Genomic DNA, 13,451 nt, shown 5'->3' with positions numbered 1-13,451 from the left:
CTCTATATTTTTGCCAGGACATAAACTCAAGTTCTGGGCACTGTCCCTCAGCTTTTTGCTCACGGCTAACACTCTGCCACTTGAGCCACAGTGCTACTTCAAGCATTTTTTGTAAATGTGGTACCAAGGAACTGAACCCAAGGCTTCATGCATCCTAGGTAAGCACTCTAACACTAAGCCACACTCTTGGCCTAATATAAATTAATATTACTGACTGTAGTTGAGACCTCAAATTTGAACATTCATACTTCAAAGCAGTATAATGATAATTGTGCAATGTATAGTCAAAACTTACCAGTTATCTATTATCACAATAATTCTCCAACAATGTGCTAGTTCTCCTAAGTTTGATTTTAGGTAGATTAATAATGCTTTAATGTGTGTATGCCAAAATATATGGATTAAATAGTGCTAGAGTGATGGTTTGGAAGTATCATACTAGTCTAAATGTGTAAGACCCCGAGTTCAAACCCCACATTACTTTCAAACTACATTTGATAAATAATTGTAAAGAACACATTCTGTCAGATTCTAAGTTTTCAGAAAGTATGTAAATCATAGAAGTATATATAAAGTAGTATTAGTATTTCAAAGAACTTAATTAATTTTTCATCTAAAAATGGATGAAAAATAAGTTTGAGGTATAGCTCTATTGTTATTGTGCTTGCCTAGTAAGTAAAGGCTGTGTTGTCAAAGCTCAGAATTGGAAGGAAGGAAGGAGGGAGGGAGGGAAGGAAGGAAGGGAGGAAGAAAGGTAGGGAGGGAGGGAGGAAGGGAGGGAGGGAGGAAGAAAAAAGGCTAAAAAAATAGAAAAGACTACTATCTGGAAAATGTTTAAGGTACAGAGAAATTCCAGCCTCCTCTCTTGGTGGGCACCCATACTCCAGATTTTCTGAAGAAAAAATGATCATCTACAAAGTGGTATGTTTAAAGTGTGGCCCTTAACTTTGACATGAACTGTTGTACTTTATTTTGCCCAACTAAGTTGATTTATGAATGATACCTTCTAATTTTTAACAAATGAGGATCTGCCAAAAATCCACAAAAACTAACTTCAAAAATATTATGGTGAAGGCTGTATTAACAATGAAAGTGCAGCAAGCCACACAGAAATACTAGCAATTACTACTCTACTTAGCAAGTGCTTAGCCCCAGCCACAAAGGATACTGAGAAAAAGTGACAACATGGAATCCAACCAAGACTTGGTCACCAAAGGGGAAATAACATGCTTTTCCAAAGTAATTGTTATGACAGAGAAGCCATTTTGCAAAGTTATTTAAGAAGTTTCTAGTATTTTTGGTACTATGTGATTTGGAGACTCAGATTATTATTTGGTCTATCAATCACAAGTACTTTTTTCTTTACATTGTAACTAAAAGGTATAATTAACTTATTTTTAAATCCTTCCATACACTAAGTTTCTGTGGCTTTTTGTTAAATAGGCTAAAATGTCATATTTTTGAAATAATTTTCAAGTATGTCTTACCAATTAACATTAGGAATTTTAGCAGCCAAGTTTTATGGAGAGCCTAAAATGATGGTTGGAGAGAATTGAGAATTAGGTATTGTAATTGAGTGTGCAGAGTCACTGATGGAATTCTTAGAACCTGTGTTCTTTTGCCTGTGTCATACCTTTTGTCATCTGTGAAAAACACTAATTCTATTAAAACCAACAACCTGGGAACAAAAATTAAATTCCCAACCCTTAGCAATATTTGTAAACATTAAGTTAACATTTTCAAAAACAGAAAAGTGTATTTGATTTTACTGCTCTTTCCAAAACTCATAGTGAGATAATGAATATAAAAGATGTTATATCAATAATTAAAGTCGTACTTTAAATTGTATTTATTTCTGTATTCAAATAATAATAATTTATGTTGGTTTTTGTTTTAGGGACTGTATATTAACATTAGAGAATACTTTCTTGATAAATGAGGACATGAGTTGTGCATATGTATGTGTACACCTATTCACTCTGAATTTTGAACATTGAATGCATTTGTACTGATGGTATTCAAAAATAAAAATCTAGAGACCATGATTTTAAGTATAATTAAATAATGCAGGAAATCTAGGCACAAGAACAAACATCTATGAAAGTTAAGTCTTTTATCTTTCATGCATAATCAAATATTTCTCCATCTGTGGTTTTCACTCACTTAGTAGTTGTTCAAGATCCATTTTTGTTCACAGATGTAATCCATTATACTATCTTAAATGTTCATGATAAACATGAAAGAAATCAATATTGAAAAATAAAAACATTTTGTCGATTGGTTGATATGTTCATCCATCCCATATATATTTGATAGAGTGGTAGTTTATATCTGGATATGCTAATTTTTCAGGAACTTGGTAGTTTTTACACTGAAAATACAACAGACAAAAGTTCTGATTTCATGGAACTTACATTCTAGTAAGAAGAGAGAAAACTATGTATGTAAGATGTATAATATCCTAAGTGTTAATAAATAACAAAGAATCAGAGCACAGGAAGTACAGAAAAATAATGATGCCATTATAAATTTCAATAAGATTTTTGGTCAAAGAACAATAAATAACATATGAACAAACTATTTGGCTGTGTGGGGTAGGTGTGTAATAGGAAATGAGGAGGGGACAATTATTGTGTGTGTTTTTAATTGATGTAATTAATGTCTTTACACTTTTGTGCGGAGACACTGGAATGCTTTTAGCATAGATGCATAATTTTGAATTAATATATTCACTATCAAATGAATAATGTGCTGGGAACAGTCCAAAAGAGGACAAGAGAGACAGGCAAGCCCAGTTAAGAAATTCATTCATTGAGTGGAAAGGATGGCATAACTAGAATTGTAGTCATCACTTGATGAGTCAGTGTTACAGTCCAGGTATATTTGGAAGATAAAGCCAAAAAGATGTGCTGTGGGTAGGGGGGAAAGAACAGAACGCTAACTGGGAGGTTATGAAGCTTGACGAGCTGAAAGACGAGAGCAGCCATGGATGGGAGACTGTGACGAGAGCATATCTTGCATAGAAGGTCCAGTATTCAGTTGAGTTAGATTTATTAGAGATGTCTAGCCCACATGGAAGTGGAGATGCTCAAATCAGAGCAATCAAGTCTAAATTCCAGATGCAGATATGTACTGAAGATTGTGTGTGTGTGTGTGTGTGTGTGTGTGTGTGTGTGTGTGTGTGTGTGCCATCCATATAGATGTCAACTAAGTCAAGAGGATAGATGAGATCACACTAAAGAGTCAAGAAAGACAACAGACAGGGATGTAAGGACTGAGTCATTCCCACTGTAGCATTAGACTTACGAAAGTGAGAAGGAGCCAGAAATAAAACTTGACTGGCTTTGCCAGAAAAACAGAACACTGGTGTGTTGAACACTAGTGGATTAATCAATAGAGCTCAACTTTGTCATATGCCCTTGAGGGATGAATACGGTGAGGAATGAGAGGAAACAAATAGCTAGAGCAGCCTGTTACTGATGACCTTAAGAAGGTCACTTCTATGGAATGATGAGGGTATGAGCAGGCTGGAATAGACCAGTAAGAGAACAAGAAGCACAGTATGAAAATAGCACATGTAGAACCCTTTCTCACAGTGAAAAATAAGAATGCCCCTGACAGTGAAATGAAGTGGTATAGTGATAAATCGCTAGATAAATAGGATGTAATTGAGCCTTGTGATATAGAAAGAATTCAGTACTGTGAAAAGCAAAGAGAAAGGATGGATGTGTATCCAAAACACATGGGAGAGAAGACATACCAACTAGTATAAGATATCCATACAAAAGCAATCATGAATTTGTAATACAGTCATACAACAACATGGGACGAATTTCTTCACATACAACCATCTCAAAAGAGAAAGTAGACTGCTGAATTTAAGGAAGGATGTGATGTAGCTGGAGGGACCAGAGAGTTGAAATTGTGTGCAATGGAGAGATTGAAATTACTGACCATGGACTTTAAGATAGTGATGAAAAAGCTTAGGACACAACAAATCCCTATTTTTCTTTTCTTTCATAATGCTGTTGGCACTTTTAGGCATTTTGATTTATGGGATGATACATGGCATTATTTAACTGACTTCACCACAAATTAAATGAACAACATGAAATTTGTGCCAGCTTTTTTCATATATTTTTATTGTAGTTAATAGAAGGGTTACATTATATTCACCAGACAGAATGCGCATTACTTCACATACATTGATACCCTTTCTCGTGTCTTGGTCTCCATTTCCTCCCCCCATCCCTGCTCCTCATCTTGTTTTCTCCCCTTCCCTATCCTATTTCAAATAACCAAATAAGCATATATACAATAGATCAGATAACAAGGTAAAATACTGTAACAATATGAGATAACCAAAGGGAAAGCAAAAGAGATGGGGGATAACAGAGTACATTAAGGACAACAATCACTCTTGTGCCAGTTTTTAAACTCATTACCTTTTCTTCATCATTGGAATGGATTTTTTTTCTAAATTGCCCCCCACCCCTTTCCCCCCGCAAAAGCAGGGTTAGGTAACTAATATTAAAATGCTTACGAAGACAAAACTCAATTGAATCATGTTTGTTATGGGAAATACAAAAATTCCCATCAAGACAAGGTTAGGTTAACATTTTAAAATTATACTTCACTGAACACTCAATAAATTTTACCAGTCATTTAAACAGATTGTTTTATTTCATAGATGTGTTAATAATTGCAATAAATGCCACAGACTGGGCATTCAAGTTTGTGTCTGGAACGTTTTAAAATGCCAAATATATAATTGATAGGAGACTAATTGTTTTATCTGGTTTATTCATTCCATAGTATTCTTCAATATCTCCCTTATATGGCAGACAGCATAAAATGTGTTTCTTAAATGATTTGTAGTATTTCATGGTAGTTATCTGTCCACACATGTTGACCTTGGGTAGTTTCACTTTGCTCAGGCATGACTGTAAAGATATACTTATTTTCTGGGCATAAAAAAATGTATGATATTCTATTCTTTTTCATTTTCATTTCTCAGACTCTTTATGAGCTTTCTTTTTCCTCTATATTTGTGACATTGATGATTAAAATTGTCAGCACAAAATTCTTAAACAACAGCATACAAACAAGTGTAATATATATCTTTCACGTCATAATTTAGACCATATTAAATATCACATGGTTTAGTAGCTTTGAAGAAAAATTTCAGCTTCTAGTGTCTTTATAAATTGAGCGATAATTTTTGATTCTGTGTAGCAATCATCACAACATCCACAGACTATGTGGAATTCTTGATACACTGCAATAATGACATAAGTATACTAATGGTCACTTCTGACTTCTTTATTGAAACTGCATTATACAATGCTCTTTCCTTTCTACTCAATGACTTTTAAAATACAGCTGCCTATTTAAAGAACATGTTTTCTTGTTTGGCAGAGTATTATCCTGCAGCATATGTACAATGTGGTCCTAATTTGTGACTGTATGTGCTAGGTGAAGCAAAGTCACTTTCAGTTTTACTGAATTTATTTTGGAGTTTAACTCTTACTTTTGACATGATTTATATTCTAAGTAGATCTCCTTTTCTTCCTGCTTGAAATTCAGCAAAATGACATTAGATAGGGAAAGGTACATGTTCTTATTATAGCAATGTCTACTAGGGCTGCAGGCCTCTTGCTAGAAGGCTGTCAGAATTTTCAATGTGACCCTTCCTTTCCTTACCTACTCTGGTTATTCTCCAATGTTGTGGAAACATCCCATATCTTAAAACAAAAACCTCCCCCCCCCCCGTTTCTCTCTCTCTGTCCAGATATACACACACTCTCTCTAGTTTCTTTCTCCATACCAACCATCCCCCAAAGTTATAATTTTATTATTTCCAAATTATAGTCACTTCCAAGTTAGAATTCTGATCCTGTTTGCAGAACTGGTAGCTCATGGATGCTCCTATAAATGTATTTTTATTCTTTGATATTGCTATCAATTTATTGATATTGATTGTTATGTGTAGTAGGATAAATGATGCCACATTTATTTTTAAAGAGATAACTAAAGAGATTAATGGGGTTAGGAGAGACTGAAGAGAATTGACAGGGGAGATATCGATCAAGATGTATTTTGCTCCTAAACTGACATGTTGAATGAAATGCTTTGTATAGGTACACATAGCTAATTTTTAAGAATTAAAAAATTTAAAAATACCTGACTATGTCCCCAAGCCTATAAATATTCTTGGTACCTTATGTGACAAAAGAATTTTTAAAATGTGAAGAAACTGAAGGATTTGAGATAGAGTCTCTTAGATTATCCAATACATAACAAAGTCTTAGAAGGGGAAGATGGTAGCAGAAGATGAGTCTCCATGTTGTATGACAATGAGAAAAGAAAGAAAGAAAGATTCAAATCACGTTGGTATGCCACTGCTGGCTTTGGAGGTAAAGTAGACTACAAGCCACGAGATTTAGACCAACTGTAGCATCTGGGAATGGGCACAACTATAGTGGACAACCAGTATGGGCACTCGGACCCAAATCTGACAATAGCCAGAAATGAATTTTGCATAGAAGTAGATTTCTCAGCCTTCATGGCTTAAGTCATTTTAGTTAGGGAGAACTATGCTGAAATGCTCACATTCAAAATGGTGAGATAATATGTTTAGTAGTTAAGTTTATTACTTAGCAATCAAACTAATACTTTGGATACTTTATCAACTGTTCTACATAGCTGCTTTATTCCTTAAATAGAAGGAGATGTGTGTGTGGGCTGGGAGTGTGGGGCAGAAATTCTGTGCACAGGCTAAAAGGAAATAATGGGATGACAAGTTGGAGATACGAATACTCCATTAAGGGCCTTGAAAAATTAGTGTGGACAAACAAGAGAGAACTAAACATAAAGGACACATTTTTGTGATAAATGTTATGAGACAAATTATAATCATTGGGAAGTGGAAGCTGAAGGGGAAAAATTGAGGATAGGCAATTTTTCCCCCACATCTGATCAAAGGGAAGCTGTGTTACCCAGGCTTACCTTGAACTTGAGATTTGACTACCTCAGACTCCCAAGTAGTTAAGATAAGAGATCCATGCTACTATGACCAACAAAGGGATGACTTTTTTTTTTTACAAAATTTTATTTTAATGTTTGCTTTCTTTAAGTAACTGTACAAAGAAAATTTAATTCAACATGACAGCTTATATACGTAAGATTTATATTTTTGTGAATTGCACTGAAATAAGATGATTATCATGTGTCTTTGTGCTCTCCTCTGATTTATATGTTCTTTGCATAGGGCCACACTTTACACTAAGCCATATATAAAAATATGCTTATTGCATTACCTAATTATAACTAAAATTATAACAATTTTATCTAGTTCAGAAAATTGAATTTCCTTGAATGTCAGAAATATGAAAAAGTTAATAGTATGATGGATGGCCTTGTCTAATGATTATGATACATATTAACATTTTCCAGTTCTCATTAGTTATATCTAATGTCACTCTTAAAATGTCTATTATGGCATTAATTTGCTGAGAATTTATTGTGTAACTTACCTTTCTTCTCTTGAGAATATTTTTCCTGGATGTTCTTTTCTCTTGGTTTTGGATTTCTATAAATGAACTCAAATGATATTGCCATATTTGATAACTGTTAGAAACAGTAAAAATTTCTTGTCTGCTTTATGATGTTCAATTATTTCATTATTTTAAATAAAACTATCACACAATTATACAGAGAGAACATCTGGAAAAAAAAGAAGAAATTTGGCATCCCAACAAGCAATAATGCAGAACAACTGTTCTCTACTCATAAAAAATAATATAACATGTAGAAGTGAAAACCCTCTGTACAATTATTCTAAGAAAACTTTAAAATAACTTAATTAAAATAAATATATAGGGCCGGGGGAGTGGTCTAGTAGTAGAGTGCTTGCTTGGCATGCACAAAGACCTGGGTTTAATTCTTGCATATCACATAAACAGAAAAAACTGGAAGTGGTGCTGTGGCTCAAATGGTAGAGTGCTAGCATTAAGAAAACCCAAGGACAGTGCCGAGGCCCTGAGCTCAAGCCCCAGGACTGGAAAAAAAACATAATTAATAAAAATAATATCTAAAAAGATAGACTAACCAGGTAGTAGTGGTCCACTCCTTGATACCTAAGAAGCTGAGTTCCAAGCGGTTTGCTGTAATCTTAGCTACATAGGAGGCTGAGATCTGAGGATTGCAGTTCCAAGCCAGCTCAGGCAGGTAAGTTCATGAGACTATTATTTTTTTTATTAAAGAATTTATTAACATTGACTTTTACATCATATTTCAAATGACGTGTTTAACAAACAAGTATTCAAGAAGGGAATCTCTATATACAATCACTGGCACTTAGTTTTTAGAACATAATCAAGATTAGGCTAAGGGTTTGTATATCATAGATACATATTAATCTATGTAATAAAACATTATGTCTATAGAGTCATAGGTGTTTATGTCTATGTAATTGTGTTTATATTTCTCGTACCATGTCCATAGCATTTCTAGCATTTCTCAGAAGGGTTTCAAGAGTATAGGTGTTATTTCATCTTTAAACATCTTGTAGCATTCCGCAGTGAAACCATCTGGACCTGGGCTATTTTGGGTTGGCATTACCCTGACTGCTTCCACAATTTCATTGTATAATTGGTTTGTTCAATTTGTTTAGCTCTTCATTGTTCAATGTGGGTAGCCTATATTTATTTAAGAAATCATCCATTTCTACTAGATTTTCTTGTTTCTTTGAATATAGGCCCTGGTAGTACTTATTCATAATGGACTGAATTTCTTGGATATTGTTTGTGATTGTTCCCATGGGGTCTCTAATCTTGTTTATTTGAGTCTCCCTTCTCCTTTTTTTGATTAATCTTGCTAGGAGTCTGTCAATTTTGTTGACTCTTTCAAAGAACCAACTTTTTGGTTTATTAATTTTGTGTATAGTAGACCCTATTTCAATCTCTGATATTTCTGATTTTATTTTTGTTATTTCTGTCCTTCCAGTTGTTTTAGAATTAACTTTTTCTTGTTCCTCTAGGTGTTTCAATTTCTTTTTTAGGTTATTTACATGCTCGTCTTCTGTCTTTTAATATGCGCTCCTAGTGCGATAAATTTGCCCCTTAGAACTGCCTTTGCTGTGTCCCATAAGTGCCTTTGTGATGTCTCTTGATTGTCCTTACATTCAAGGAAGTTTTGAATTTCTTCTTTGATTTGATCTGTAACCCAAGCGTTATTCATAAGCGTGTTGTTCAAGTGTCTGAACGTTTCTTGACTTTTACTGCATTGTTCAGACTAGTCTGACTCCACTGTGATCAGATAGAATGCATGGGATTATATCAGTCCTCTTGTATCTGCTTAAGTTTTCTGTATGAACTATTATATGATCTATTTTGGAGTGTGTTCCATGTGCTGCTGAGAAAAATGTATAAAGTTTTGCCATTGGATGGAAATCTCTGTATATATCTATTAAGCCCAGCTGGGCTATGGTGTCGTTTAAGTCGATGGTGTCATTGCTTAACTTTTGTTGAGTTGACCTGTTTCACCCTTAAATGTAAATGCTAGTTTTGCTGGCTAAATCAGTCTGGGTTGGCAGTTGTTGGTATTCAGGGTATGAATGATGTTTTTCCAAGCTTTTCTTGCATTTAGGGTTTCTGTGGAGAGGTCTGCAGTTATTCTAATTTTTTTCGAATTGTAGCTTAACTCTTTCTTTGTTTTTGCAGCATTTAAGATCAGCTCTTTAGTATTTGGGTCAGTGCTTTTACTATGATGTGTCTAGGCGAGTGCCTTCTAGGATCTTGCCTGTTTGGAGTCCTGAAACCTTCAATAATGTGAGTATTTTCCCTTTTAAGGTTGGGGAAGTTCTCTCCTATGATTTTGGTGAATGAGGGTTACATTTCTTTGTTCTGGCACTCTGCCAGCTCATCAATCCCTATTATACAAAGCTTAGATTTCTTGGCTGTGTCTAACAGATCCTGGAGTTCTCTTTGGTGAATCCTGACTGCTCTCTCCAGACATGATTCTCTATTCCAGCTCTTGCATTCCATCTTCTGTTCCTGATGTCCTATTCTCCATCTCAGTCAATCTGTTGCTTAATGCATCCATTTTTGCTTCAATTGTGGACACTGAGCTGCTCATGTCTGCTGAGAGGGTATGAATCTTTACATCCATTTCTCTTTTGAATTCAAGGAGCTCCTTGATAATTTCCTGCTTGTATTCCTGGAATTGTTTTTGTAACTGTGCTTTAATCTCTTTATTTGTATCCACAATCATCTCCTTGAATAAAGTCATATTTCATGTCTCTTCAGGTATCATTTCTTGGGATGGTGACATCTCTCTCGTCCCTTCCCTCTTGTTTCCTTTTGGGCTTTGTGTGGGACTTTGATTATTTATATATGTTATAATTCATCGTTGTGCTTTCCAAGGCATCAAGGACTGTTGTAGGTTCACTCTGTGGTTGTTAGGTGGTGGTCTTTACTTTGCTTGGGACTGGTGGTTCTGGGAATCTGTGTATACTCGTTGTTCTCAGTCAAATTGATTCCTCTGCTGACTAGGTCAGAGATTGCAGTTTTTACAGGTGTTCGACCTGTTCCCAGAGGCTGTGCACAGCTGCCTGGCTTGCTCTCAGCCCAACCAGTGGCCCCACAGTGGACCGTAGGATGGAGCTGCGCACTTTAGTCTCAGCTAGCCCGGTGGATGGCTAGTTTTCTTGCCCTATTCCCAGGGGAGGGGCCTAGCCAAGGGCCTGGGTTTTGGGAATTTCCTGGCACTCTCAGCTAAACTAGCCTGACTGGACTTTGCCCTGTTCCCAGGGGCGGGGCCCAGCTGAGGATGTGGGCTCTAAGGGTGAAGCTATGCTTTTCTGGTTCTCAGAGGCTGACCTTGGCCCCTGCTGGTCTGCCCTTCAGTTCCCTGCTGTGTTTCAGCTGCTTTGGTAGAGAGTCCATCTGTGACTCAGTGTGGGGCCCCTTGGTGCTGTCTTGCTGGAGACTCCCAGCAGGAGGGCGACCCACTTAGGTTTGTGTCAGTCAGATGCTGGCTCTCAGACTCCCATGCACCCCTACACTCTGTTGGAGGCAGGGTCTCAGCGCCCCTCACTCTCCAGACCCAGTGGCCTAGGAGTGGAACCTGTTGGGCGGGTGGGAGCAGGGACACTTCCGCCCCCTTTGGTGGGGTGCTGGATCTTAGCACCCGCCCACCTGTCAGTCTCCAGTCAGTGACCTGGGGGAGGGGGTGTTGGGGGAAGGGACAGGATTCTGAATTCCTTTCCCCCCTGCACTTGCCAGTCTTTTTTGGGTGGTGTGTAGGGGTCTGGGTTAAGTTCTGTAGCTCGTCACCAGCTCTGCTTTCCCGTTGGTTTTGGGGGAACCCGCTGGGCTACTTACTGATGGGGTTAGATGTGAGTTGCTCCACGATGTTGGAGGGTCATTCGCCTCCCCTGTGGTCCGTGCCAGGCCTGTGTTGGTTCCTGCATCTGGATTCTGCTGCTTGCTGGCATTGCTGGAGGTCGGGGCTTCCCAGGCCCGGTGCCCTCCCCCATGGCTTTCACGGCTTGGAACCTGCGGGAGGGGTGGCGGAGCAGTCCTTGCGTTTCTTTTCCAATTTGTGTTCTTCTCCATTGCTTCTTGAATTTGTAGTTGTGGGTTTCTTAAGATAGTTGGCTTGTGGGATTCCCTGATTCTCTATTTTTGTTGGAGAGAGCTAGGTTGGGTTCCTATTGTCTCGTCACCTACTTCCTCTTCCCAAGAAACCTTTTTATCTTCCCAGACTATTATTAATGACCCAAAGTGGGAAGTACAGCTGAGGCTCAAGTAGTAGATCACTGGCCTTAAGTAAAATTGCTCGGGACCCTTAATTCAATCTCTAGGAGTGGAACAAAGATGGAAAGAGGAGGAGGAGGCAGAGGAAGAATCACAGTTCAAAGCCAACTTACACAGAAAAGTTCACAAGGCTCCAACTTCAATATAATCAGAAAAATCAGGGATGGGAATATATCTCAAATGATAGATCAACAGTGGAGCAAACAAGCAAGCCCAGCAAGTACAAGAATCTGAGTTCAAGCCCTGTTTTGAAAATCGCTCTAAATATTTTATTAAAGAGTTGTACAAAGTGGTTAAAAGTTTGTAAGTCAGCTTATGAATACAATTCATCTTGGTCAGTAAATACTAAGAAATGGAAAATGTAGAACAATATCACTTTTAACCAATGGAATCTGAACTTGCCAAACAAGCTATTGTACTCCAAATAATGTGAAAAGTAAAAAAAAAAATAAAAAAAAACACTGAAATCATTCTAGTTTTGCCAATTAAAACACCAAATTTCCTTAAAATCCTGAGTACACAACAACTATTAGATTATGTGCACAAATTTTTCCAGGAAGGAATTTGGACAGGGTATTGGTGAGATGACTTGTCTTTGCTTCATGCTATCTTAAGCTTCCAGTGCCCAAAATTAGACATTTGCAGATAAACTGAATGACTAAGATTTCCTCATTTACTTTGCTGGTGCTGAGACTACAATAGCAAATGTTGATCTCAACTGTGGTACTGAGAAACACAATACACCTTAACAATGTGATGGCATTAAGGAGTTGTATGGGTTTTTGAAGCTCTGGCTTCAAAAGAATTTGTAGTGAGAAAATGAAACAAAAGCTACAAGATCCTTTCTCAAATGATGCCAAGCATTACTTCCACAGAGTCTGCCTGGTCAAAACAGACACATGCCCATCTAAATTCAAGGCAGGAAGCATGAACCCCAATGACCATGACTGGAATGAGTATCGAAGAGTTTGTGACCATATGTTAAAAACCATCATAGCAAAATAAATGGGGCAGAAGATGAGTTGGTTTAAGCAACTTTTATCTATAAATGCACATAGTGAAATAAGACTAAAACCCATCACCCCAATTATGAGTTAATCTGGATAAATGAGTCATAATTCCTGGAAATATTTTTGTTTAATGGTAAAATATGTAGTTTAGGGTTAAACTTTTTTTATTCCTTGGCAGTTAAGTAAAGGGGTATAATTTTAAAGAATTTTTGATTATCTTTTGAAAGAAGGCTGTAGATTCTAAAGTGTAGATTCTAATCAGTGGCATTCCTTAAATGTTCTCAGCCACCTTTAATCACCCCTTCTCTTAGCTTTCTTAATTTTGTGATATATGCAATAAATTCTTTACTGCATTCTCTCCCACTTGTTCTCATCATCTTCTACCCCAGTGCCCTTGGCCTTACCCTCCATTTGGATGTACCCATTTCCTGGCACTTATTCTGCTGGGCATTAACTTCACCTTTCTAAAAGATTATACACTTTGAGCTCCCCATAGAGTTTATTATACTTCAGTTAATTCATTTGTAATCACCTTTATGTTGCCCAAAGTGTTTATTTACAAAATTACAGGTATATTCTAGTTCCCAAAAAAGGAAGGAAACCATACATCCTTTGTTTTTCT

The 13,451-nt window shown here is 36.8% G+C and overlaps 1 protein-coding gene across 1 annotated transcript in view; it reads left to right on the top strand.

The window, feature by feature from the left end:
* Lama2 (laminin subunit alpha 2) overlaps nucleotides 1-13,451 on the top strand; it is a 392,099-nt gene that overhangs the window by 136,312 nt on the left and 242,336 nt on the right. The window lies entirely within an intron of this gene.

The sequence above is a fragment of the Megascapheus bottae genome, chromosome 8, assembly GCF_031878675.1.
Source record: "Megascapheus bottae isolate mThoBot1 chromosome 8, mThoBot2.hap1, whole genome shotgun sequence".
In the NCBI taxonomy this organism is placed as follows: Eukaryota; Metazoa; Chordata; class Mammalia; order Rodentia; family Geomyidae; genus Megascapheus; species Megascapheus bottae.
The sequence above is the reverse complement of the archived record's forward strand: the minus strand, read 5'-3'. Positions and strand labels throughout refer to the sequence as shown.